Raw genomic sequence first — 27,506 nt, 5'->3', positions numbered from 1 at the left:
AATGAGTTTCCTGGTTTTTGCTGGCAGCAGTGTCCAGGAGATTAATCTTTAATTCCTGGAGAGTCCAGGGCAATCCTGGAGGGGTTGGCAACCCTTGGGGCAGTGGCAAATATTGGCTGTGGTGGGATTTTGTGACTGACGCTCAGCATTTCCCATCAGCGGAATCAAAATGATCTCACTGTACTTTTTTCTGACAGGCGATATCCTCCGCTGAAACAAGGAGCGATTCACATGATGAGAAAGGACACACCCTTGCCGGTTTGGGCTATTTTAATGCCATTACGCAATCATTTTGAGTTTACTGCATTATCCTGCTTTTAACAACTTTTAATTCCAAGTTTTGTTTCGACATTTTCAAATTGGATGCAGTTACTGTCGTACCAGGTCTTTAAAGAACGGATCGATGCTTCACAAAATCCATATGGTGCTCGAGTCATATATTGTTGAACTTTATTTTTCTGAAACAATTACAAAGACATAGCATCATGGAATGGTAGCATCGCAGAAGGAGGCAATTCAGCCCATCCAACCTCTTTGTAAGAGCAATCTAATTAGTCCCATCCCCCCCGCTCTTCCCCCGTTACCCTGCAAACTTTTTTCCTTCAAGTATTTGTCCAATTCCTTTTTGAAAGCCACGATCGAATCTGCTTCCACCACCCTTTCAGGCAGGGCATTCCTGATCAGAACAACTGTCTTCATAAAAAAGTTTCTCCTCATGTTGCCTTTGGTTCTTTTGCCAATCACCTTAAATCTGTGTCCTCTGGGTCTCGATCATTCCACCAATGGGAACAGTTTCTCTTTATTTACTTTATCTAAACCCTTCATGATTTTGAACACTTCTATCAAATCTCCTCTTAATCTTCTCCTCTCAACATGGTGGGCAAAAATATAAAAGAATGAAAGTCCGTGCATTTATATAGCGCCTTTCACGAATTCAAAACGTCCCAAAGCGCTTTACAGCCAATGAAGTACTTTTTTTGACGTGCAGTCACTGTTGTAATGTCCGAAACGCTGCAGCCAATTTGCACACAGTAAGATCCCACAAACAGCAATATGATAATGACCAGATAATCTGTTTTAGTTGATTGAGGGATTTAGTTGGTTGAGGGATAAATATTGGCCAGCACACCGGGGAGAACTCCCCTGCTCTTCCTTGAAATCGTGCCATGCGATCTTTTACATCTACCTGAGAGGGCAAATGGGAATAAAGCCAAGTAAAAAAAAATAAGATTAAAGAAAAGCCGGAAAACATGAAGACTGCGTCCCTTCCAGTAGTGGAAAAAAACACAGGTAGGTGCGGCTGGGTCCAGGAGATTCATAGATTTGGTCGCAGGAAAGGTCCTGGGCATAATGCACAGTGAAGCAATAGGGAACGGGGACCTGAGGCAAACAAGTAGGCATTTAAAATAAAAACCGAAAATGCTGGAAACATTCAGCAAGTGGAGGCAGCATCTGTGGAGAGAAAGAAACAGAGTTAACGTTTCAGGTCGATGGCCTTTCATCAGAACTGGAAGAAGTTAGAGATTTAACAGTTTTTAAGCAAATACAGGGCCAGGGAAAAGGCGGGGGTGGGGGGGAGGAAAGAACAAAAGGGAAGTCTCTGATAGGGTGGAGGGCAGGGGTGATTAAATTACAAAAGGGAAGATGGTGCAAGGCAAGGAGGGTGGGAATGGGACAAGTAAAGAAACAAGAGATGGGTCTAGAGGAGCTGTAAATGGTAACAGCAGAGGAGGAGGGAAGCCTGGAGAATCTGGCAAAATGGAGAGAATGTGGCGGGAGAAAGGCAGGTAGACGCCGGAGTGCAGGCCATCGTTGTTGGCTGTGTACTGACAGGGGTTCCCCACTCCAAGCACTAGCCCACACCTCCTACACTCCCAGTGGCTCTGGTGCATGTGGACATTTAATCTGGGGGAGAACAAAAATCAGAAGGAAATGGGCAGAGAATGAAATGGAGAGTGGAAGGGGTAACTATAGCTAAATCAATGCTGTGGACTATAACACACCTCTACCCCCTTCCTCCTTCCTCCACTGTGCTAGGGAGCACAAGAAGATTTTAATTGTAGGGGAAATTCACTGATCCCAGTAGGGAGCCACACTCACAGGAGGAGTGGGTCAGAGAAAGGACTATAGCAGTGCAGACTTGACTCTCTCACATGTAGCAGTGTGTGATTGGTGAATTTACCCACTACTGCTAGAAAATCTCCCATGGCATTGCTCATGGTTAAAAATTTAAAATTAAGTACATAATAAATAGGAACATATGAAAAGAAGGGTGAGGAAAGACTGTCCAACCTTTCAGAGAGAGAAAGAAAGAAAGAAAGAAAAACCTAGAATGTTTACATCTCACAGAATTTAATGACCTGGTTTACATCCCTCCTCAATCTCCTTTTCTGCAATGTAAACAGATTCAGTTCTGCAAGCCTTTCCTCGTAATTAGTGCCTGATATCTCAGGATCATTCCTGTCACTCCGCACAAGCCCCTTGGATGCTTCAATGTCCTTTTCGAAGAGAGGGGCCTAGATCTTCCAGTCAGACATCAGCCTTGAACGGAAATGATGAGGAACACGACTCCTGTCTGCCCCAAGTGATGAACGTTGGCCCCACTGTAATTTCTAGGGTCAACCTCAATCTGGTCATTGGGTGAGCTCCGCTTGATAGAAAAGCTTCTCATCGGTGGGCAGCCGATCATGTGATGATGCAGCGTTTAAAGGCTGGCAGCAGTTACAAGAACCAGACATTATGGAACTCATTTTTGATGGACCAATGAAATAACCGTCTATAATAATGTCTGCTTTACAGATTATGCTGTGGAAATGCTGCTGTAGGAAATAGGCAGAGGAGGTAGGTTCTGTTTTTGAAAGAGAGAGCAACAAAGGGCCTCATGGAGATTGGCTCAGGGCCAAGTGGCAGGACAATAAAGGGTCAACACTACCATCCCACTCACAACCACGAAGGACCAGAAGAAGAATTCAATGACCTTACCATGTGAGGCAAAATAAGTAGAGCGATTCACAGCTTCCAAGAATGCATTCAACTAAACATGTCTAATATTTACAGTAGCCACTCACGCTCTGCTAAAGAGCTTGATTTGTTTTTAAATTCATTCTCGGGATGTGGGCATCGCTGGCAAGGCTGGCATTTATTGCCCATCCCTAATGCCCCTTGAGAAGGTGGTGGGCCTTCTTCTTGAACCGCTGCAGTCCGTGTTGTGAAGGTGCTTCCACAGTGCTTTTAGGTCGGGAGTTTGAGGATTTTGACCCAGCGACGATGAAGGAACGGGTGATATATGTCCAAGTTGGGATGGCGTGTGTGACTCGGAAGGGAACTTGGAAGTTGCTCAGCATCGATGCCCATGAGATCTTCTCAGCCTTTCTCACGGCTCTCAGCCTTCGACTGAAAGTGTTTCTTCATTCACATTCTAACGTGCATTCACCCCACATTGAGTGGAATGTAAATGGTTGCTGCATTCTTCTGTCCATATATCCACTTCATGCATCTGTACACAGCTGATTGGTTGGTGCCAGAGAGAGGCTTCCTGACTCTGGAGTGTAAAGTTTGGGGCAGGTGTGACCTTCGCAACCACTGGCAGCACGGTGGTTGAGATGGAGGTGGACTGTACATATGGTTGCAGCAAGTGCCAGAACTGAGCGATGGCTTCCTTTCTCAAGCCAAGAAATACTGGTCCCAGGAGAGCTGGGGGTTAGGAATGGCTCTGGCTGTGGGGGTACCAGCCAGTAGGTGCTACGCATCTGGAGCTCTGTTGTTCCTCCGTTCTTCTTCCAAAATGCAAAAGTACAGGGGGAATTCCCATTGGGAAACCCATACTGACCCGCTTGAAATGTAGGGGTTGAAGTGGGGAAATAAATGACACTAATCCAGCTGCTTCCCTCTTTAAACTGTCATCTGTCTTCCTAGAATCTAGCAACCCTGAACACTCCTTTTATGTCAATGAGAATGTAAACTGGCGCGAATGAAGAGTCAATGGTTGAAAATGGGACGCGTAACATCACCAAGTCATTACCGCCTCATCTGCCCATCCATGTGCCCACACAATATTGGATGGGCATTTCCTCTAGCCAGTAGAAATTATCATGGAAAATGGGGTGAGTGCTAAAGTTGGGCAGGAGTTGGTGGAATAGAACTCCCACCTATTCTCCATTCCGAATCCCTGTTCCCCAGTACAAAGCCATCCAAGAAAATAAATACTACAATGCCCAAAATTGCTCTCGATATTTTAAACATGGCTTACGCATGGTTTATCTGTGGCTCAGTGTTTAGTGGTCTTGCCTTTAAGTCAGAAGGTTGTAGGTTCAAGTCCCATTCCAGAGACTTGAGGCCATAATCCAAGCAACACTCCAATGCAGTACTGAGGGAGTGCTGCACAGTTGGCGATGCTGTCTTTTGGATGAGACGTTAAACCGAGGCCCCGTCTGCCCTCTCAGGTGGATGTAAAAGATCCCATGGAGTTACTTTGAAGATCAGCAGGGAGTTCTCCCCGGAGTCCTGGCCAATATCTATCCTTCAACCAACATCACTAAAACAGATTATCTGGTCATTATTGCATTGCTGTTTGTGGGATCTTGCTGTGTGCAAATTGGCTGCCACGTTTCTTACATTACAACAGTGACTACATTTCAAAAATACTTAATTGGCTGTAAAGCGCTTCGGGACGCCCTGAGATCATGAAAGGTGCAATAGAAATACTAGTCTTTCTTTTCTTTCTTTTTTTTATAGCAGTTAGAAGGATTCATTTTGACTTTCAAAAAACCTTCGAGGTGTATCCTGATATAGCAATGAACTCAAGTTTCTGTGATTACAGGAAATGGGTTTTCCACTTTTCTTGCTGAATCCTAAACAAAGTTTTTAAGCAAAAATCCAGCGGCAGATACTTTTGATTTAATTTTTGCCTCAGTAATTTGCCAGAGTCCATTAATGTGTTTGCACATGAACGTTTGTGCGTGTCACAACAAAAATTCAAAGGCACTCATGCTTTACTAAAGCTGGGCTGAATGTACTTTGAAAGGAGTCCATACCAAGCTTGCAACTACTTGTAAATCCCTTTCTAAGTAAAGGTTACGACAAAAGCCCTTTTCTAAACAAGGGGGAATTATAGCTCTCGCCAATCGGCGGGATAGGAGCGGGGAGAGCAGTTAAAATGGAGAGGCTCCATTTCCCCTCTCCGTACCCACCCATTCCCCAGTTTAACACTGCTGGTTTTGGAGGTGGATGATGCTCCTGCAGGAGCCTCATTAATAAATGCAGGGGTCCTGTGATGTACGTGGGCCCTGATTTATGTTACAGGATACTTACTTTTTGTACAAGATGATCTCCACCCCAGCCAGAAACAGGTCCAGCTCTCGCTTGAAGGAAATCAGCGAATCAGCGTCCACCTCACGAGTTGGAAGCCTGTTCCAGAGGTCCACTATTCTCTGGGGAAAGAACAACCTCCTGACATCTAACCTCGATCTGGCCTCGTACAACTTAAAATTGTTTCAAATTGTATAAACACAATCTATTCCCTTCATCATCTTATAAACTTCGTTCAGATCACCCCTAAGTCTACGTTTCTCGAAAGTGTAGAGTCCCAGCTCTTTGAATCTATCTGGATAACTAAGATGCTTCAAACTGGGAATGAATCTAGTGGCCCTCCTCTTCACCCTTTCCAATATCACCCACCATGTGAGGAGACCAAAACTGGACACAGTGCTCCAACTGAGGTCTAACCAATTTCTTGTACAGGACAAAATAGCATACTTCGTGTTACAGTCAATCTTCCTCGAAGACTTGTAATAAGGCATAGGGACCACTTGCAGCCCATCTCTCATTCACCCGTGACCCTCAGCTGACTGGCTGCTCCATGTGCCTCTCGGTCTTCAGTTGTGGTTTGTCCAACTATGAGTGAACTGGGATTAAATGACTGTTGTAAGGGGGCTTTGATACTGATGGGCCTGGAGCTTTATTTTTTGACCTCTTCCTGAGGGGAAAGTGCTGGCCTTCACTTGGCAACCAAACTATTACAACGCACTTGAAATCAGAAGCTCGTTGTGTGGGGTAATCACAATAACAACTTGCATTTATATAGCACCTTTAACGTGGTAAAACATCCCAAGGCATTTCACAGGAGCGTAATCAGACAAAAAAATGACACGGAGCCAAAGATGGAGACATTAAGACAGGTGACCAAAACCTTGGTCAAAGAGGTAGGTTTTAAGGAGTGTCTTAAAAGAGGAGAGAGAGACGGAGAGACTTACGGAAGGAATTCCAGAGCTTAGGGACTAGGCAGCCGAAGGCACGGCCGCCAATGGGGTGAAGGAAGTGGGGGATGTGCAAAAGTCTGAGTCGGAGGAATGTGCAAAAAGTCTGAGTCGGAGGAATGCAGAGTTCTCGGAGGGTTGTAGGACTGGAGGAGGTTACAGAGATAGGGAGGGGCAAGGCGGTGGAGGGAACTGAACACAAGGACGAAAATTTTAAAATTGAGGCCAATGTGTCCCCTTCATTCCATGGGACAGCAATCCCGAGAGTGACCCATTGACCAAGACATTGGTTGGGATTGTGACAAAATATTATCAAGTAGCACGGGGTGAAGATAACTCATCACGTTGGTCAACTGTAAAGTTGTGGGACATTGAAGATTTAGTACCTGGAATCAGATAGTTTGACTTTTGAGTCTGACATGACCCACTGGAGATCATGGGTAGATTTTCAACTTGCTGCCCTGGGTGTATAACTGGGGAAGTGAAAATCGGGCAGTTTCTATTCTGGGCAGTCGATGTGCAATGCCAATTTGGCGCTCAGCGGGCAAGTTGAAAATATAACCACCCAAGTCCAATGACAAGATGTCTTCACTCAGTAGCCTTTTTGCACAGCTACCTGTGCAGCCCAAAGTGAGACGAATAGGGAGGCCTGGTAATCTGTATCTGCATAACTAACCCATATTTCACAAACTACTTCACAAATATACTTTCAGAAAAGCCTCATTCCACAGTACAGTGCGAACCTTTATCGCACAGTACAGCCGAGCCAGGTCATAAAATATAATTACCCGAGGAAAGACTGGCAGATCTATTCCCATTTCCCCAGATAGTTAGTGTGTAACACTGAACCTCTGTTTAAGTAACTATAACAATCTGGCTCTCTTTCTTTTCACCTGCTCCAGTTTTCTCCCTCCTCTCCTGAGGACACAGTCTCTTGCTGGGGTCTGGCTCACTGGGAGCTGGCCAACTGGTTGGGAGCCTAGTGCAAAGAAAGACATGTATTTCTATCACATCTTTCACATCGGTGGGAAGTAAAGTGGTGACAGAAACAAAAGGCAGTAAGGGAGAGTGTACAAAACATGACCGGACAGATGGTCTGAGAAAGCAGGGCAAAGACCAAGGGAAGTCTAGATTAAACTGCATTTATTTCAATGCAAGAAGTCTGATGGGCAAGGCAGATGAACTCAGGGCATGGATGGGTACATGGGACTGGGATGTTGTGGCTATTACTGAAACATGGCTAAGGGAGGGGCAGGACTGGCAGCTCAATGTTCCAGGGTAGAGATGCTATAGGAAAGATAAAGCAGGAGGTAAGAGAGGAGGGGGAGTTGCGTTCTTGATTAGGGAGAACATCACGGCAGTAGTGAGAGGGGATATATCCGAGGGTTCGCCCACTGAGTCTATATGGGTAGAACTGAAAAATAAGAAGGGAGAGATCACTTTGATAGGATTGTACTACAGACCCCCAAATAGTCAACGGGAAATTGAGGAGCAAATATGTAAGGAGATTACAGACAGCTGCAAGAAAAATAGGGTGGTAATAGTAGGGGACTTTAACTTTCCCAACATTGACTGGGACAGCCATAGCATTAGGGGCTTGGATGGAGAGAAATTTGTTGAGTGTATTCAGGAGGAATTTCTCATTCAGTATGTGGATGGCCCAACTAGAGAGGGGGCAAAACTTGACCTCCTCTTGGGAAATAAGGAAGGGCAGGTGACAGAAGTGTTAGTGAGGGATCACTTTGGGACCAGTGATCATAATTCCATTAGTTTTAAGATAGCTGTGGAGAATGATAGGTCTGGCCCAAAAGTTAAAATTCTAAATTGGGGAAAGGCCAATTTTGATGGTATTAGACAGGAACTTTCAGAAGTTGATTGGGAGAGTCTGTTGGCAGGCAAAGGGACGTCTGGTAAGTGGGAGGCTTTCAAAAGTGTGTTAACCAGGGTTCAGGGTAAGCACATTCCTTATAAAGGGAAGGGCAAGGTTGGTAGAAGTAGGGAACCTTGGATGACACGGGAGATTGAGGCCCTCGTCAAAAAGATGAAGGAGGCATATGACATGCATAGGCAGCTGGGATCAAGTGGATCCCTTGAAGAGTATAGAGATTGCCAGAGTAGAGTTAAGAGAGAAATCAGGAGGGCAAAAAGGGGGCATGAGATTGCTTTGGCAGATAAGGCAAAGGAGAATCCAAAGAGCTTCTACAAATACATAAAGGGCAAAAGAGTAACTAGGGAGAGAGTAGGGCCTCTTAAGAATCAACAAGGACATCTATATGCAGAACCACAAGAGATGGGTGAGATCCTAAATGAATATTTCACATCGGTATTTACGGTTGAGAAAGGCATGGATGTTAGGGAACTTGGGGAAATAAATAGTGATGTCTTGAGGAGTGTACATATTACAGAGAGGGAGGTGCTGGAAGTCTTAACGCGCATCAAGGTAGATAAATCTCCGGGACCTGATGAAATGTATCCCAGAACGTTATGGGAGGTTAGGGAGGAAATTGCAGGTCCCCTAGCAGAGATATTTGAATCATCGACAGCTACAGGTGAGGTGCCTGAAGATTGGAGGGTAGCAAATGTTGTGCCTTTGTTTAAGAAGGGAGGCAGGGAAAAGCCTGACATCTGTAGTGGGTAAGTTGTTAGAGGGTATTCTGAGAGACAGGATCTACAGGCATTTGGAGAGGCAGGGACTGATTAGGAGCAGTCAGCGTGGTTTTGTGAGAGGAAAATCATGTCTCACGAATTTGATTGAGTTTTTTGAAGGGGTAACCAAGAAGATAGATGAGGGCTGTGCAGTAGACGTGGTCTACATGGACTTTAGCAAAGCCTTTGACAAGGTACCGCATGGTAGGTTGTTACATAAGGTTAAATCTCATAGGATCCAAGGTGAGGTAGCCAATTGGATACAAAATTGAATTGACGACAGAAGACAGAGGGTGGTTGTAGACGGTTGTTTTTCAAACTGGAGGCCTGCGACCAGCGGTGTGCCTCAGGGATCGGTGCTGGGTCCGCTGTTATTTGTTATTTATATTAATGATTTGGATGAGAATTTAGGAGGCATGGTTAGTAAGTTTGCAGATGACACCAAGATTGGTGGCATTGTGGATAGTGAAGAAGGTTATCTAGGATTGTAACGGGATCTTGATAAATTGGGTCAGTGGGCCGATGAATGGCAGATGGAGTTTAATTTAGATAAATGTGAGGTGATGCATTTTGGTAGATCGAATCGGGCCGGGACCTACTCCGTTAATGGTAGGGCATTGGGGAGAGTTATAGAACAAAGAGATCTAGGAGTACAGGTTCATAGCTCCTTGAAAGTGGAGTCACAGGTGGATAGGGTGGTGAAGAAGGCATTCAGCATGCTTGGTTTCATTGGTCAGAACATTGAATACAGGAGTTGGGATGTCTTGTTGAAGTTGTACAAGACATTAGTAAGGCCACACTTGGAATACTGTGTACAGTTCTGGTCACCCTATTATAGAAAGGATATTATTAAACTAGAAAGAGTGCAGAAAAGATTTACTAGGATGCTACCGGGACTTGATGGTTTGACTTATAGGGAGAGGTTGGATAGACTGAGACTTTTTTCCCTGGAGAGTAGGAGGTTTAGGGGTGATCTTATAGAAGTCTATAAAATAATGAGGGGCATAGATAAGGTAGATAGTCAAAATCTTTTCCCAAAGGTAGGGGAGTCTATAACGAGGGGGCATAGATTTAAGGTGAGAGGGGAGAGATACAAAAGGGTCCAGAGGGGCAATTTTTTCACTCAAAGGGTGGTGAGTGTCTGGAACGAGCTGCCAGAGGCAGTAGTAGAGGTGGGTACAATTTTGTCTTTTAAAAAGCATTTGGACAGTTACATGGGTAAGATGGGTATAGAGGGATATGGGCCGAGTGCAGGCAATTGGGACTAGCTTAGTGGTATAAACTGGGCGACATGGACATGTTGGGCCGAAGGGCCTGTTTCCATGTTGTAAACTTCTATGATTCTATGATTCTATCCCAAAGTGATTTACAGCCAATTAAATACTTTTGATGTGTCATCACTGTTGTAATGTAGGAATCACAGCAGCCAACCAACAATGTGATAATGACCAGATAATCTGTTTTTTAGTGACGTTGGTTGAGAGATAAATATTGGTCAGGGCACCGAGGAGAAATCTCCTGCTTTTCTTCGAAATAGTGCCATGGGATTTTTTTTTCATTCATTCATGGGATGTGGGCATCGCTGGCAAGGCCGGCGTTTATTGCCCATCCCTAATTGCCCTTGAGAAGGTGGTGGTGAGCCGCCTTCTTGAACCGCTGCAGTCCGTGTGGTGAAGGTTCTCCCACAGTGCTGTTAGGAAGGGAGTTCCAGGATTTTGACCCAACGACGATGAAGGAACGGCGATATATTTCCAGAGGACAAAGGCAATTGATTGCTCCAGGATTGATTACCTTTTCAAGGCTGGCCCTCTGCTTCCCAACGAGCATTTTTAACAATAGTTGTGCCACTTATCTTTGGCCTGATTCAGGCCTTTTGGAACAGCGAAGTTGCCACTCTGACCTCCGACCACCTCAAGCCTGGACACCCATCCTGATTTAAATAGCAACAGCCCTGGGACGGTAAGCCCCAGCTCCAGATATATTTTACGTCCACCTGAGAGGGCAGACAGGACCTCGATTTAATGCCTCATCTGAAAGACGGATCCTCTGACAGTGCAGCACTCCCTCAGTGCAGCACTCCTTCAGTACAGCACTGGGAGTGCTCGTCTAGATTTTGTACTCAAGTTTCTAGAGTGGGGCTTGAGCCCACAACCTTCTGACTCAGAGGCAACAGTGCTATCCATTGAGCCACGGCTGATACCTGTTGGGTATTTATATTTATAAATCAATAGTCCAAGTGGGCATTCTTTGTGTGTGAACCTGGACCCTGGGGTGTCCAATCTTTATCACTCTGTGAACCACATAGGTGCAGAACCTGGAGACCAAGGACCATATATTAAGGTAAAAATTCCAAGTTGGTTGGACTTGGGGGCAGACCTGCAGTGCACTTGCAGCAGGGTGCGCTTCTATATCGGGTGGAACCTGAATTCGCTGGGTTTCCACCCCTCAAAAGTTGCCCCACAAATTGCGTTCCTCGTTGAGGAGGGGGGGGGGCGGTGGAGACAGATGCTTCTTAGGCGTGGCCCCCGTTACTCACAGACTGATTTTGGGAGCTCATCTGGAGTGGGGTGGGGGGATGGTGTTCCTGGGTTATCTCAGGAATTGTAACCAAATCATCTGACAGGCCTACAGGATCTATACTGAAAGCAGGCTTTCATCCAATTGTAGGCCTCAAGAAGGCTCCAAGAATGAAGAGGACAAAGGCAATCGATTGCTCCAGGATTGATTACCTTCACAAGGCTGGCCCTCTGCTTCCCAAGGAGCATTTCTAACAATAGTTATGCACTTATCTTTGGCCTGATTCGGGCCTCAGGTGCCCCCTTTTGGAACAGCGAAGGTGCCACTCTGATCTCTGACCACCTCAAGACCACTACAGGCCTGAACACCCACCCTGATTTAAATGGCAACAGCCCTGGGACGGTAAGCCCCAGCTCCATTTTAACTGTCCCGCGCCCCCCCCCTTCCACCCGTCCTGGTTTCCGCGAGGCGGGGAGAGTTAAGTGTCCGTGTGCTGTTATCACACTGTGTGATTTCAGAGCCAAAGTCTCCTTCTTTCCAAAGGGGAAATGAGTGACATGTCACAGCAAATAGGATCCTTGTGGAGTGTAAAAAAACCTGAGCGTTGAAACCTGCAAGCTTGGTGCTGAAATCCTGGTGTCTGACTCATTATGAGAAGTCTAGTCTAAACATCACACCAACATCAAGAGTTCTATACGCAACACAGATTTCTCACACAGAACAGTTCCCAGGAGCCTAATTTCATTAACATTGAGGATTAGCTCATTCTTTCCCTCTGTAAACAGTCAGATATCTGAACATCTCCAACTCCGTTCTTGGCAGGTGCCTCTTGTTAGTCGTAAATAATGACTTCCATCCTGTCTGACTCTCAATAGAAGCTCAGTCACAACACCCTGCCTATGTGGGGAAATGTAAATATATCTGCAAGTTTTTCCTTTTAATTTGAGAATTAAATTTTACAGCCAGACTTGACTGCACCCCATTGTTTGTGTAATAAAGGTTTGCATTATGCTCCTGACTGACATTGTAAGTGGTTCCGTCTCCTCAAGTGCTGTCCCCTTTCCTTTCAAAAAACCCACCCTTAACTCCTCTGTCCTTGCAAACTACAGCGCTACCTCCAACCCTCCTTTCCTCTCCAAAATCCGTGCCCGTCTTTCTCGTAATTACTTATCTGAACCTCTCTGATCAGGTTTCCACCCCACCACTGTACTGAAAAGGCCCTTAGCAAAGTCACAAATGACATCCTATGTGACTGTGACCGTGGTAAACTATCCCTCCTCAAACTTCTCAATCTGTCTGCAGCCTTTGACACGGCTGACCACACTATCCTCCTCCTACTGCTCTCCTCCATTGTCCAGCTGGGTGGAACTGCCCTCGCTTGGTTCCATTTTTATCTATCCAGTTGTAACCAGAAAAAATCCTGCAATGGTTTCTCTTCCCACTCCCGCACCGTTACCTCTGGAATCCCCCAAGGATCTATCCTCGGCTCCCTCCTACTTCACATCTACATGCTGCCCCTCAGCAACAACATTCAAAAATACAACGTCAGGTTCTACATGTACGCTGACGATACCAAGCTCTACCTCACCACCACCTCTCTCGACCCCTCCACTACCTCTGTGTTGTCAGATTGCTTGTCCGACATCCAGTCACAAATGACACCCTCGGTGGTACATTATACCTCCGCGCCCTCCTTGACCTCTTTCTGGCTTTAGACATGGTCGACCACAACATCCTCCTCCAACGCCTCTCCTCCATTGTCCAGCTCGGTCCTGCCTGAGCAATCTGCTGCTGAAACCCTCATCCATTGTTAATTGCATGATTTATAACAATGAATGTTAATTGTATTCAGGTGGTGGGTATCAATTGGGGACTCTCTTGTATCCTTTTTATAGGAGAGCTTATCTAGGGTGTGGTGTGTGTGTAATGGGGAATCTCTGCGAATAAAGGCTTGGAAGCAACTAAAGACCAGGATCTAGTATTCCATCCTTCACCTCATGGCTATCCAATTTTAACATCCATGCCTTTGTCACCTCAGACTTGACTATTCCAATGCTCTCCTGACCGGTCTCCCATCTTCCACCCTCCATAAACTTGATCCCATCCAAAACTTTGCTGCCCATACCCAAACTCGCACAAAGTCCCGTTCACCCATCACCCCTGTGCTCGCTGATCTACACTGACCTACCAGTTCAGGAACGCCTCGATTTTAAAATTCTTATCCTTGTTTTCAAATCCCTCCATGGCCTCGCCCCCTCCCTATCTCTGTAACCTCACCAGCCCTACAACCCTCCAAGATCTCTGCGCTCCTCAATTCTGGCCTCTTGCTAATCCCTCACTTCCGCCGTTCCCACCACTGGCAGCCCTGATTTTTATCACTCCACCATTGGCGGCCGTGCCTTCGGCTGCCTAGGCCCTAAGCTCTGGAATTCCCTCCTTTAACCTCTCCAGCTCTCTCCTCCTTTAAGACGCTCCTTAAAATCTACCTCTTTGACCAAGCTTTTGGTAACCTGTCCTAATATCTCCTTATGTGACTCAGTGTCAAATTTTGTTTGATAATCGCTCCTGTGAAGCGCCTTGGGACGTTTTACTACGTTAAAGGCGCTATATAAATGCAAGTTGTTGTTGCTGCTGCTGGGACTGCTTTCGCCTGGTTCCACTCTTACCTATCCAGTTACAGCCAGAGTATTTCTACCTCCAGAGTTCCCCAAGGGTATGGGTGGCTAAGTTTTGGACAAGGTAATTTGGAGTAATGACAACTTGCATGTTGTTCCACTCCTACCTATCCAGCGCAGCCAGCACCTGTCTACCAATGGCTTAGCTTCCTACCCTTGCACCATTACCTCCAGAATCTCCTAAGGATCAATCTGAGGCCTCGAGTCGATAAAGGGAGCCCCGAGGCTCAGGTAGGCCTCAGACCAGCGGCGGAGGAGGAGCCTTTCTTTCTCTCTCCCACAGAGCGGTCGGCAGCGGGGAAGGAGGAGCGGACCTGGTTGGAGCGGCGGGAGCGGCGGCGAGTCGATAAAGGGAGCAGCGGAGGCCTGAGGTGAGTAATTAAACTCACCTACGTGAGTCTTTTTCCCCAGCGGGGAGGGAGCTTCGCGGCTTTTTCAAAGGCAGGGGGCGGGGCCAATTCATTGGTACCCGTATATAGGTGGAGCGGTTGCTAAACCCGAGACACTACGCTAGTAGTGACTCCCACCCTCCCACCTCCTCTAACCTTTTGGGGGGGTAGAGGGAATTTAAAGGGTAGGTTCGATTTTATATTTTGTTTTCAGGGACTTAACTCCTGGACCGAAGATAAATAAGAAGCAAAAGTAATCCAAGTGGGACGTCACCAAGGAAGAGGTAAGTGATTGGTTGGTGAGTATTTTCCTGCTGAATTTGTCTAAGGTTAGAGTTTGTGGATTCTCGGGTCTCTGTTGTGTAGTGGGGGACTGCTGTTCAGCAAGGGCCCTTGAGTATACCTTTTAATTGAAGTGAAATTGGTGGGATTCATTTAATTTGAATTAATTAGTTAAAGGGTAAGTCATGTCAGGACAGCCCAGCCCCGTGTTATGCTCTTCCTGCTCTATGTGGGAAATCAGGGACCCTTCCGGTGTCCCTGACGACCATGTGTGCGGGAAATGTATCCAGCTGCAGCTACTGACAAACCGCATTGCGGCACTGGAGCTGCGGATGGATTCATTATGGAGCATTCGCGATGCTGAGAACGTCGTGGATAGCACGTTTAGTGAGATGGTCACACCGCAGGTAAAGGTTGTACAGGCAGGAAGTAATTGGGTGACCACCAGGCAGAGTAAGAGGAGCAGGCAGGCAGTGCAGGGGTCCCCTGTGGCCGTCCCCCTCTCAAACAAATATACCACTTTGGATATTGTTGAGGGGGATGACTTATCAGGGGAAGGCAGCAGTAGCCAACTTCCTGGCACCAGGGGTAGCTCTGCTGCACAGGCTGGGAGGAAAAAGAGTGGAAGAGCTATAGTGGTAGGGGATTCTATCGTAAGGGGAACAGACAGGCGTTTCTGTGGCCGTAAACGTGACTCCAGGATGGTTTGTTGCCTCCCTGGTGCCAGGGTCATGGATGTCACTGAGCGGCTACAGGGCATTCTCAAGGGGGAGGGTGAGCAGGCAGAGGTCGTGGTCCACATTGGGACCAACGAAATAGGTAGGAAGGGAGATGAGGTCCTGCATCAAGAATTTAGGGAGCTAGGTAGCAGATTAAAGAGCAGGACCTCAAAGGTTGTAATCTCTGGATTACTCCCAGTGCCACGGGCTAGTGAGTATAGAAATAGGAGGATAGAACAGATGAATGCGTGGCTAAAGAGTTGGTGCAGGAGGGAAGGTTTCAGTTTCCTGGATCACTGGGCCTGCTTCTGGGGAAGGTGGGACTTGTACAAGTCGGACGGGTTGCATCTGAACCAGAGCGGGACAAATATCCTTGCGGGGAGGTTTGCTAGCACTGTTGGGGGGGGTTTAAACTAACTTGGCAGGGGGATGGGATACAGAGTGGAGCTACAATAGGGGGTGATGTGCAGCCAAATATAGAGAAAAAAACAAGTCAGCTTGGAAGACAGGGCAAATATGTGAGGGCAAGGCTGGATGGCATCTATTTTAATGCAAGGAGTCTTGCGAATAAGGTGGATGAACTGAAGGTGTTGATAAACACATGGGAGTATGATATTGTTGCTGTCACAGAGACATGGTTGAGGGAGGGGCAAGACTGGCAGCTCAATATTCCGGGGTACAGAATCTTCAGGCGAGACAGAGGGGGAGGTATAAGAGGAGGGGGGGTCGCAATATTAATTAAAGAATCAATTACTGCCAGAAGGAGGGATGATATATTAGCAGGTTCCTCTAATGAGGCCATATGGGTGGAGCTTAAAAACAAAAAGGGGGCAAGCACTTTGATGGGAGTGTACTATAGGCCCCCAAACAGTCAGGGGGAGATAGAGGAACAGATATGTAGGCAAATCTCAGAAAATTGTGCAAATAATAGGGTAATAATAGTGGGGGATTTCAACTTCCCCAATATTAACTGGGATACTCAGAGTGTAAAAGGCTTAGAGGGTACAAAATTCTTAACGTGCATCCAGGAGAGCTTTTTGAGCCAGCATGTTGAAAGTCCTACAAGAGAGGGGGCGGTACTGGACCTAATTCTAGGGAATGTGGCCGGCCAAGTGGAAGAAGTGCTAGCAGGTGAGCACTTTGGTGACAGTGACCATAATTCGGTGAGATTTAAGGTGGTCATGGAAAAGGACAGGGAGGGGCCGGAAATTAAGGTTCTAGATTGGGGGAAGGCCGATTTTAATAGGATAAGGCAGGATCTGGCCAAAATGGACTGGGATCAGCTGCTTGTAGGAAAATCCGCATCGGAGCAATGGGAGTCTTTCAGAAGGGAGATTGAGACCATACAATGGCAACATGTTCCCGTAAAGGTCAAGGGTGGTTCCAAGAACTCCAGGGAACCTTGGATGTCAGGGGATATACGAGAACGGATTAGGAAAAAAAGGAGGGCTTTTGGCAGATACAAAAGGCTAAAGACGGAGGAAGCCCTAGAGGAGTACAAAAAGTGCAGGGGGATACTTAAAAAAGAAATTAGGAGATCAAGGAGGGGCCATGAAATAACACTGGCGAGCAAAATAAAGGAAAATCCTAAGATGTTTTATAAGTATATTAAGGGTAAGAGGATGACTAGGGAAAAAATAGGGCCCATTAGGGACAAAAATGGCAATCTGTGTGTGGAGTCGGCAGATGTAGGAGGGGTTCCAAATGAATTTTTTGCATCTGTTTTCACAATGGAGAAGGACGATGTAGACATAGAAATACGGCAGGGGGACTGTGATATACTCGAACATATTAACATCGAGCGGGAGGAGGTATTGGCGGTTTTAGCAGGCCTAAAAATGGATAAATCCCCAGGCCCGGACGAAATGTATCCCAGGCTACTGTGTGAGGCAAAGGAGGAGGTTGCGGGGGCTCTGACACATATATTCAGAACCTCTCTGGCCACAGGGGATGTGCCAGAGGACTGGAGAACCGCTAATGTAGTACCATTATTCAAGAAGGGGAGTAGGGAAAAACCGGGGAACTACAGGCCAGTGAGCCTAACATCAGTGGTAGGAAAATTATTGGAAAAAATTCTGAAGGACAAAATTAGTCTCCACTTGGAGAAGCAAGGATTAATCAGGGATAGTCAACATGGCTTTGTCAAGGGAAGATCATGTCTGACTAATTTGATTGAATTTTTTGAGGGGGTGACTAGGCGTGTGGATGAGGGTAACGCAGTGGATATGGTATACATGGATTTCAGTAAGGCCTTCGATAAAGTCCCGCACAGGAGACTGGTCAAGAAGGTACGAGCCCATGGAATCCAGGGTGCCTTGGCACTTTGGATACAAAACTGGCTTAGTGGCAGAAGGCAGAGGGTGATGGTCGAAGGTTGTTTTTGTGACTGGAAGCCTGTGGCCAGTGGGGTACCACAGGGATCGGTGCTGGGCCCCTTGCTGTTTGTGGTCTACATTAACGACTTGGATATGAATGTAAAAGGTATGATCAGTAAGTTCGCTGATGATACAAAAATTGGTAGGGTGGTAAATAGCGAGGAGGATAGCCTCAGTCTGCAGGACGATATAGATGGGTTGGTCAGATGGGCGGAACAGCGGCAATGGAATTTAACCCGGAAAAGTGCGAGGTGATGCACTTTGGAGGGACTAACAAGGCAAGGGAATACACAATGAATGGGAGGACCCTAGGCAAGACAGCTATGAAGAGAGACTGGGAAGATTGGGTTTGTTTTCCTTGGAGCAGAGGAGGCTGAGGTGTACAAAATTATGAGGGGCACAGATAGGATGGATACTAAGGAGCTTTTTCCCTTCGTTGAGGGTTCTATAACAAGGGGACATAGATTCAAGGTAAAAGGCGGGAGGTTTAGAGGGGATTTGAGAAAGAACTTTTTCACCCAGAGGGTGGTTGGAGTCTGGAACTCACTGCCTGAAAGGGTTGTGGAGGCAGGAACCCTCACAACATTCAAGAAGCATTTGGATGAGCACTTGAAATGCCATAGCATACAAGGCTACGGACCAAATGCTGGAATATGGGATTAGATTAGACAGGGCTTGATGGCCGGCGCGGACACGATGGGCCGAAGGGCCTCTATCCGTGCTGTATAACTCTAACTCTCTATGACTCCACCTTTTCCTTATCTGCATGCTGCCTCTTGGCGAAATCATCTGTAGACGTGGGGTCAACTTCCAGATGTACGCTGATGACACCCAGCTCTACCTCTCCACCACCTCTCTCAACTGCCTCTGTGCTGTCAGACTGCTTGTCTGACATCCAATCTTGAATGAGCCGCAATCTCCTTCAGTTAAACATTGGGAAAACCAATGCCACTGTCTTTAGCCCCTGCCATAAACTCTGTACCCTAGCCACCAACTCCATCCCCCTCTCTAGCCACTGTCTCAGGCTGAACCAAATTATATTTGCCTACTTCCAGCTCAGTAATATCACGCGCCTTCACCCTTTCTTCAGCTCATCTGTTGCTGAAACCCTCATCCCACGCCTTTATCACCTCCAGATTCAACTATTCCAATGCTCTCCTGGCCGGTTTCCCATCCCCCACCTTCCGTAAACCTCAGCTCATCCAAAACTCTGCTGCATTCTATCCCACACCATCCTGCTCACCTATCCACCTTATCCTTGCTGACCTACATTAGCACCCAATCCTCCCAAATTCTTGAATTTAAAATTCTCAAGTGTTTATATTTGCTCATATCCACACCCTTCCCTATCTCCTTAACCCTCTCCAACCCTTCAATTCTGGCCCCCAAACTTTCCGTTCTTCCGACTCTGGCCTCTTGTGCATCCTTCATTCTCTCCGCCCCTCCATTGGCATTTGGCCATTCAGACACATAGGCCCTAAGCTCTGGAATGCCTCACATAAGCCCCTCCACCTCTCCTCCTTTAAGACCCTCCTTACAATCTACCAAGCTTATAGTTGCCCCTCCTAATGTCTCCTTCTTTGGCTCAACATCTATTTATTTCTGATTATACTTCTGCAAAGCGCCTTGGGACATTTTTCTACGGTAAAAGCGTTATATAAATGCAGGTACAGCAAGAAATTAGGAAGGCAAATGGAATGTTAGCCTTCATTGCAAGGCGATTGGAATATAAGAATAAGGAGGTCTTGCTGCAATTATATAGGGCTTTGGTGAGACCTCACCTGGAGTACAGTATACAGTTTTGGTCTCCTTATCTAAGGAAAAATATACCTGCTTTAGAGGGGGTGCAATAAAGGTTCTCTAGATTGATTCCTGGGATGAGAAGGTTGTCCTATGAGGAGAAATTGAGTAGAATGGCTCTCTGAAGTTTAGAAGAATGAGAGGTGACCTCATTGAAAGGTATAAAATTCTTAGAGGGCTTGACAGGGTAGATGCTGAGAGGCTGTTTCCCCTGGCTGGAGAGTCTAGAACCAGGGGCATAGTTTCAGGGTAAGAGACCAGCCATTTAAGACAGAGATGAGGAAAAATGTCTTCACTCAGAGGGTTGTGAATCTTTGGAATTCTCTACCCCAGAGGGCTGTGGAAGCTCAGTCGTTGAGTATATTCAAGGCTGAGATCAATAGATTTTTGGACACTAAGGGAATCAAGGGATATGGGGATTGGGCAGGAAAGTGGTGTCGAGGTAGAACATCAGCCATGATCTTATTGAATGGCAGAGCAGGCTCGAGGGGCCATATGGCCTACTCCTGCTCCTATTTCTTATGTTAGGTTTGTAAGTCGTTGTTGTTGTTGAATGAGTTATGCAGATGCAGAATACCCAAATGCCCTGACTTTTAAATCTTACTTTTAAAATGTGATGATGTGATTCCTTGGGCTGGAGTTTCCTTGTAGTGATGGGGTAATGGTGCTGCAGGACCCCTCATTTTCCTGGGCCGGGTGGAATTTCTGCCAGCATGTGGACGTCTGCTTCTGCAAGGCAGGGAATCTCTGGCAAAGAGGTGGAACCAAGTTAAAGGGGGCGGCAGAGCTCTGAAAAAGAACAGCAGAAATTTGTTTTTAGCCCTCACCCAAGATTGAGTCCTAAAAAGGTAATATTTTAGGGCCTACACGGAGGGAGAGGGGCCCATTACTGGGCCCTGTCCCTCCATTTGTTCACATTGGGGCCATTACTGCCACTACCCAGGGCCTACCTCCACCTTTCACAGGACGGGGTAACAGGGTTCGGCCGGAGTTAAAAAGGACGAAAGACCGGGCTCCATGCCCCCCTCCCCGACTGACTTAGATGCAGAGTGCAGGGAAGGGGCGGCCAGCAGCAGTCCCAGGGGGTAGGGTGAGGGGAAATCAAGGTGGGGGAGGAGAAGTGGAGGGAGGCCTCACCATCCTGTTCTCCCACCATCTCCACCAGTACCCCGCTCAAAATCAAAAATGGGGGAAAATGGTTCATTGGGTGCAGTCCCTGATTTGGCACTTCGCCCACATTGGCATTCCTCATGCATGAGCCTAGACAGTGACTATCAGGAGGCTATTTGACTATAGGAGGGCATCATAGTTGAACCTGGTCCTTACCTGGTGTTCACACAAGTGCAATTTCCAACAGGGGTTAAGTGGCTAAGTGATCAACAGTGAGAATTCTAGTCCAAGGACACTGAGACTAATTTTAGCATCTTGAGCTGTTCCAGTTGAGATCCAAAGCAGTGCATGTCTTTCATGAATCATTTTTTTTCCCAGTTTATTACATAACACAATGGTTTCCCTCTTCCTAAAGACATCTGAAAAATAATTGACTTTTTCCCAACTGGGCACAAAAAGTTGCAGTGTCTCGTGATGTTTTGTTTATAAAAATAGATTAATAAGGAAATAAAGTACAGACAAGGCACTCTTCTTTCTGCATTCCCTGTACAATTATTTCAGCTGGTTCTCTCTGGTGATGTACATTTCGATAACCTGTCTAACAGAAAGATAGGATGCAATTATCTCAAAGCAACATTATCAATATTACATAATACAGCCCTGATTATTAAACATGGATTTTATGCAAGTACCATTTATCTCCCAGTATGCAGATTTCCTATATTCCAAATCACTTAAGAACAGGAAATGCTGGAAATACATAGGTCAGTCGGCATCGCCAGGAGAAAGTTAGATTAATGTTCAAAATGCTTAGGCTTCCCATCCAGAACATTAACCTGTCTTTCACTTTGCAGATACTGACTGCATCTACTGTGCATTTCCAGAATTTTCTGGTTTTAAAGTTCTCATCCTCGTGTTCAAATCCTTCCATGGCCTCGCCCCTCCCTATCTCTGTAACCTCCTCCAGCCCTACAACCCTCAGAGATCTCTGCGCTCCTCCAATTCTGGCCTCTTGTCCATCCCCCTCTTCCTTCGCTCCACCAGTGGCGGCCGTGCCTTCAGCCGACTAGGCCTTAAGCTCTGGAATTTCCTCCCCAAACCTCTCTGCCTCTCCACATCTCTCTCCTCCTTTGAGACGCTGCTTAAAACCTACCTCTTTGACCAAACGTTTGATCGCCTGTCAATGTCTTGTTTTTTGGCACAGAGTCAGTTTCGGTCTGATTACACTCCTATGAAGCGCCTTGGGACGTTTTACTATGTTAAAGACGCTATATAAATGCAAGTTGTTGTTGTAGTTGGTTTTATTTCAGATATCCATCATTCCCTGCTTTTCTTTTTATTCAGGAGATGGCCTCTCAGTCGTTTCTATTATTCGAAATGTTGGGATTCTGTGTCAACTCTCAGCCTCTTTAGAATTCAAACTGTGGCATGGCTACATTTGGAAAGGAAAATCGGTCGGAGTGTAAAAGGGACGGCTGATTAGCTGTCGTCCATTTTGCGTTACCACCAGAGACCAAATTCACCCCACAAATCTCCCAGAGTTTTTCCCAAATCAGCCTCAGGGTTTTTGCTTCTCCCAGGAGACTGCATGACCAGGATGAGTAGGTCAGTGTTGTAAGTACTGTATCATGTATGGATGAAGCTGTCTTGATGAATCAGACGGCCTTTTCCCATGGTTGTATGTTGTCCCAAATCCCTCAGATAGCTCAGCGGGTACATAGGAACAGAGGAACAGGAGGAGGCCAATCAGTCCCTCGAGCATGCTCCGCCATTCAATTAGATCATGGCTGATCTGTACCTCAACTCCATTTACCCACCTTTGCTCTATATCCCTTGATACCCTTACCGAACAAAAATTTATCGATCTCAGTCTTGACAATTTCAATTGACCCCCAGGATCCAGAGTCTTTTGGGGAAGAGAATTCCAGATTTCCACTACCCTTTGTGTGAAAAAGTGCTTCCTGACATCACCTCGGAACGGCCTAGCTCTAATTTGAAGGTTATGCCCCCCTGTTCTGGACTCTCCCACCAGAGGAAATAGTTTCTTCGCATCTACGCTATCAAATCTCATTACCATTTTAAACACCTTGATTAGTTCACCACTCAACCTTCTAAACTCAAAGTAAGTGCCTTGTCCATTGTGCAACTGAGCTATTTAGACCAGAAAGGTCCGTGTTGGATCCTTGGTCTGACCTTTATTACCCAATCTCAGCTGGTGTGGTGTTAAGAGTGCTACAATTGGCTTCAGTGCCCCAGACCTAGGGAGAGACGGGGGAAAAAAAATCAACCAGGATTCTTGCTCCTGATCACTATCCTGCGACACCACCCCCCCCCGCCCCCGTCAGAAAGCTCAGGTGAAGACATGTTTTGGGCCATGTTCTGCGCTCATACAGGAAAATGGGACACAGGAAGGCCGCTGGATTGGGGACAGGAGAGGAGAAATGGACAGAAGAAAATAAACAATAAAAGTTAACAACTCTGATCCCCTCCACCTAATCTAATCCACCAAGAAAATTTCAGACCTAGTCAGACTCAATCTAGCCCATTCCAGGTTAAGATAGACATTAAAACATTGTCCTGAAAATGTGGTGGAAGTCGATTCAATAGTAACTTTCAAAAGGGAATCGGATAAATACCTGAAAAGGAAAGAAATTGCAGGGCTATGGGGAAACAGCGGGGAGAGTGGGACTAATTGGATAGCTCTTTCAAAGAGCTGGCACAGGCACGATGGGCCGAATAGCTTCCTGTATGAGCATACTCAGATGAGAGCAGCCATCTCTCATCTGAGTATGCAAAATTGCAGATTTCTACCCATGTACAGTCTCTGGTGCTGCCGTTTGCCCTATTCAAGTCAGACCAGTCATGAGTGAATCTATCCTGACAGAGCAGGGTGACATCATCCATCTCCCGAAAACTACCAGGAAGTCCAGCGTTCTGATAAAAACAATACAAGCTCGAACCCAGGCAAGGTGTCTGGCCAGCCATGGAATTCCCAACAACAGCAGGAAGGTCTGCACAGCTGGTTAGCTCATTGGAACAACAAGTGACTTCATGCATGATTCCATCTTCCACCAGTGTGGCAAGGCAAGGAAACGGTCAATCTACACTTTGCTCAATGTGTTTTCCTAAACTTCAAGCGGAACAGACCACTTGAAATCGAGAGCACGATAATCGGCAGAGTACTTCAGCCATCTTGTCCCACAGTCTAGAATTCTCCTTCACCTCGTCACCCCCTCTTCCCATTTTCAGAGTCCTCCTCAAAACCGACCTCTTCAAAGGCATTTCTTAGTCACATCCCCAACCAGCCCTCTCCCCCCCATCCCTGCTTAGCTCTGACACCCGACTGTGAAGCAGCTTGGAACATTTTGCTACGTGGAAGGTGCTATATAAATGGACACTTGCACCGTTAGACCAACAGTGGGAGGGGGGGGGCGGGGGAGTGGCAGGGGTAGAAATGGACAATCATAAAATGACATTGAAATTACAACACGCAAATATGCCCTTTGGCCCAAACAGCCCGTGTTGGTGTTTCTCCTCCACATAAGCAGTAATCCTAATCAAATATATACACTCTGTTCCCCTACCCCTTTATCCCCTTTCCTTCATCCTCCTACCTAACCTATTATTAAATATTGACGTGGTCTCTGCTTCAATCGCTAACTCTGGTCGTGATTCCACAGCCTCTCAACATCCTGTGTAAAAAAGTTTCTCCCTGGCTCTGATTTAAATCTCTTACATTTAATCTTATACCTATGTCCCCTCATTCTAGAACCATCACTTATCACCCCTGTGTTTGCTGACCTACACTGGCTCCCGGTCCAACAGCACTTCAGATATAAAATTCTCATCCTTGTGTTCAAATCCCTCCATGGCCTCGCCCCCTCCCTATCTCTGTAACCTCCTCCAGCCCTACAACCCTGAGATCTCTGCGTTCCTCCAATTCTGGCCTCTTGCGCATCCCCCACTTCTTTCGTTCCCACCATTGGCGGCCCTGCCTTCAGCTGCCTGGGCCCTAAACTCTGAACCTCCGTCCTTAAACCTCTCCACCTCTCTCTCCCTCTTTAAGACGCTCCCTAAAACCTACCTCTTCCGTCCTAATATCTCCTTGTTTGGTTCGGTGTCAATTTTTGTCTGAACGCTCCTGAGAAGCGTCTTGGGATGTTTTACTACGTGAAAGACGCAAGTTGTTGTTGTTGTGGATCCCTCAATGACTGGAAAAGTCTGTTTCTTTCCACTGAACATTTCAAATGTTTATGAGTTTGGCTCAGTGTCTCCATTGGTAAATGCATTATATGGTGCAGCACTGAGCCATTCATACAGACGAGAGTGAATCGGGTTTGCTTCCTGGCCTGAACTGAGTTAGCTGATCTCAGCCTCAGGGACAATTAGCCAGGGATCCTGCCACTGATCATTATGCAGTGACCGCTGTCAAAAAGTGTCCGCGTGTGTGGGTGTCAGTGTGCACACGATCATGTTCAGGTGTGATGCCCCCATGGTTGATTAGCTTGCGACACTTACTGGCTAGGCTGGCACATGAAGAATGGCCAGTTATAAATGGAATTATAAACCAACAAGGGTCAGGAAGGGAGGAGAGAAAATTGGAGGGGAGGGTATGAGCCACACTCCATTATAGATCTCAAAAGGCACCTTTGAGTGCATCAAAATGTATCAGGTGAACTGGATGATACAGGGGGCTGCACAATCCTTTCACTAGGAACATGGGGTCCAAATCCAACCCCAACTGATGGGTTGAAAGTCTAATTGTGTACCTGTAAGGGTTCCAAGCTGACACTCCAGTGCAGTACTGAGGCAGTGCTGCACTGTCGGAGGTACTATCTTTTGGATGCGATGTTAGACCGAAGCCCCCTCTGCCCTCTCAAATGGACATAAAAGATCCCATGGCACTATTTCAAACAAGAGCAGGGGATATCCCCAGCGTCCTGGCCAATATTTATCTTTCTACCAACACCATTAAAACAGATTATCTGGTCATTATCTCATTGCTGTTTGTGGGATCTTGCTGTGCACAAATTGGCTGCTACGTTTCCTACATTACAACAGTGACTACATTTCAAAAATATTTCATTGGCTGTAAAGCGCTTTGGGATGTCCTGAGGTCATGAAAGGTGCTATAGAAATGTAAGTCTTTCTTTTGTTTAAAAGTGAGTTTGCAACACTGGCCTAGAAATTCAGCCACGCGGTGCCTGTTCTTCGGGCGCTAAGCAGCCTCCTAAACCTCCAATGTGGCGGGCATGGAGCGCTCACTCATTACGAGCCAGAAGTGCGCCGCCCGCCATATGGGTAAAGGCCAAAAAATCGGCGTGCAGTGGCCCCCACCTGAAACAGGCGCTAGTCCCTTTGCATATGCAAATAAGGGGTCTAATGTCTGTTTGAGGCCCCCACTGCAAGATTAGTTTGCCCCGAGGTGGTCCTTAAAGGGACCACTGCAGGCCGCCACCAACAAAGTAAGATTTTAAAATATACTTACCTGAATGTGGGAGCTCTCCTCCCGACCCCGTATTCAAAGCACGCAGGCCGCTGACAGCCACTGCTCCCCACCTCTACCTCCTGACCCGATAGGCCCCCATTCCAATCCAACTGCCCTTCTTCTTGTTAGTCCCCTTCCTGGTCGCTCCCCTTTCCTCACTTACCTGAGGGCCGCAATTGGCATCACAGTGACCTGATCTTCAATCCCGCTTTGCCGGCGAGCTGCCTGTTACTGTCCTCAACCCGCTGGCTCGATGATAATGAGGCCCAAGGCCCAATATTGGGTGCACCTCGGGCTTCTCCATACAGGCACAGGGATTAATCCCCACGCACCAAGAAATGAGCGCGTCAACATTTCTAGGCCATTGAGTTTTGTCGCAATCCAGCTACTAGTGAGCACGAGTAAACAGCACAAAACTGCCCGTAAATGAGGACTAATTTAGCAATCTCACTCAGAGATAACGAGTGTGGGAATGGAATGTTTGGGCCAATACAGTGTCAATTATGCCAAATAACTGCTGTATTTTATTGTGACAGTTTACAGTACAATCCCAGCCCTCAAACGATGTTCAGAAACCATCTGAGCCTTGCTTGCTGGCCTCGCCTGGGTCCTGTAATTGTTTCACAGCCTTGTGATACGCAATAGCCTATTTTATTATAAATGTAAGGAATCTTACAACACCAGGTTATAGTCCAACAGTTTTATTTGAAAATCACAAGCTTTTGGAGGCTTTCTCCTTCGTCACCTGATGAAGGAGAAAGCCTCCGAAAGCTTGTGATTTTCAAATAAAACTGTTGGACTATAACCTGGTGTTGTAAGATTCCTTACATTTGTCAACCCCAGTCCGTCACCGGCATCTCCACATCATATTTTATTATAAGCGCCCCATTTATCTATCCATCTGTAATATTATAATATTCAGGACATGGTGTGGCTAGGGTGGGGGGAAATCAGCCAGAAGGAAAATGGAGGTTAAAAAATAACTTAAAAGAAAGTCAGCACCTCTACAGTTTCCTCCCAAACTGCTCTATCTGTACGATAGGTGATAACTCCTCCTCCTTTTCCATGAAGTTGAGGGTTCACTTCTCTCTCCGATTCTATTCCTTGTCCACACCGTTAAAATTCTCTGCTCATCATCCACGTATTGCCTTGAGTTTAGAAGATTAAGGGGTGATCTAATTGAGGTGTTTAAGATGATTAAAGGATTTGATAGGGTAGATAGAAAGAAACTATTCTGCGCATAAACAGCAA

At 46.5% G+C, this 27,506-nt stretch overlaps 1 long non-coding RNA gene across 1 annotated transcript; it reads right to left on the bottom strand.

Moving 5' to 3' along the window:
- Positions 1-352: 352 nt before the first annotated feature.
- LOC137332279 (uncharacterized) lies at positions 353-26,574 on the bottom strand. The gene is made up of 3 exons (XR_010965620.1): positions 26,419-26,574; positions 20,262-20,446; positions 353-458 (listed from the first exon to the last, which is right to left on the bottom strand). It is a non-coding gene; the product is annotated as an uncharacterized lncRNA (long non-coding RNA).
- Positions 26,575-27,506: the final 932 nt, after the last annotated feature.

Source organism: Heptranchias perlo, chromosome 14, assembly GCF_035084215.1.
Source record: "Heptranchias perlo isolate sHepPer1 chromosome 14, sHepPer1.hap1, whole genome shotgun sequence".
In the NCBI taxonomy this organism is placed as follows: domain Eukaryota; kingdom Metazoa; phylum Chordata; class Chondrichthyes; order Hexanchiformes; family Hexanchidae; genus Heptranchias; species Heptranchias perlo.
Note: the sequence above shows the minus strand (reverse complement) of the source record. Positions and strands in the feature narration are given on the sequence as shown.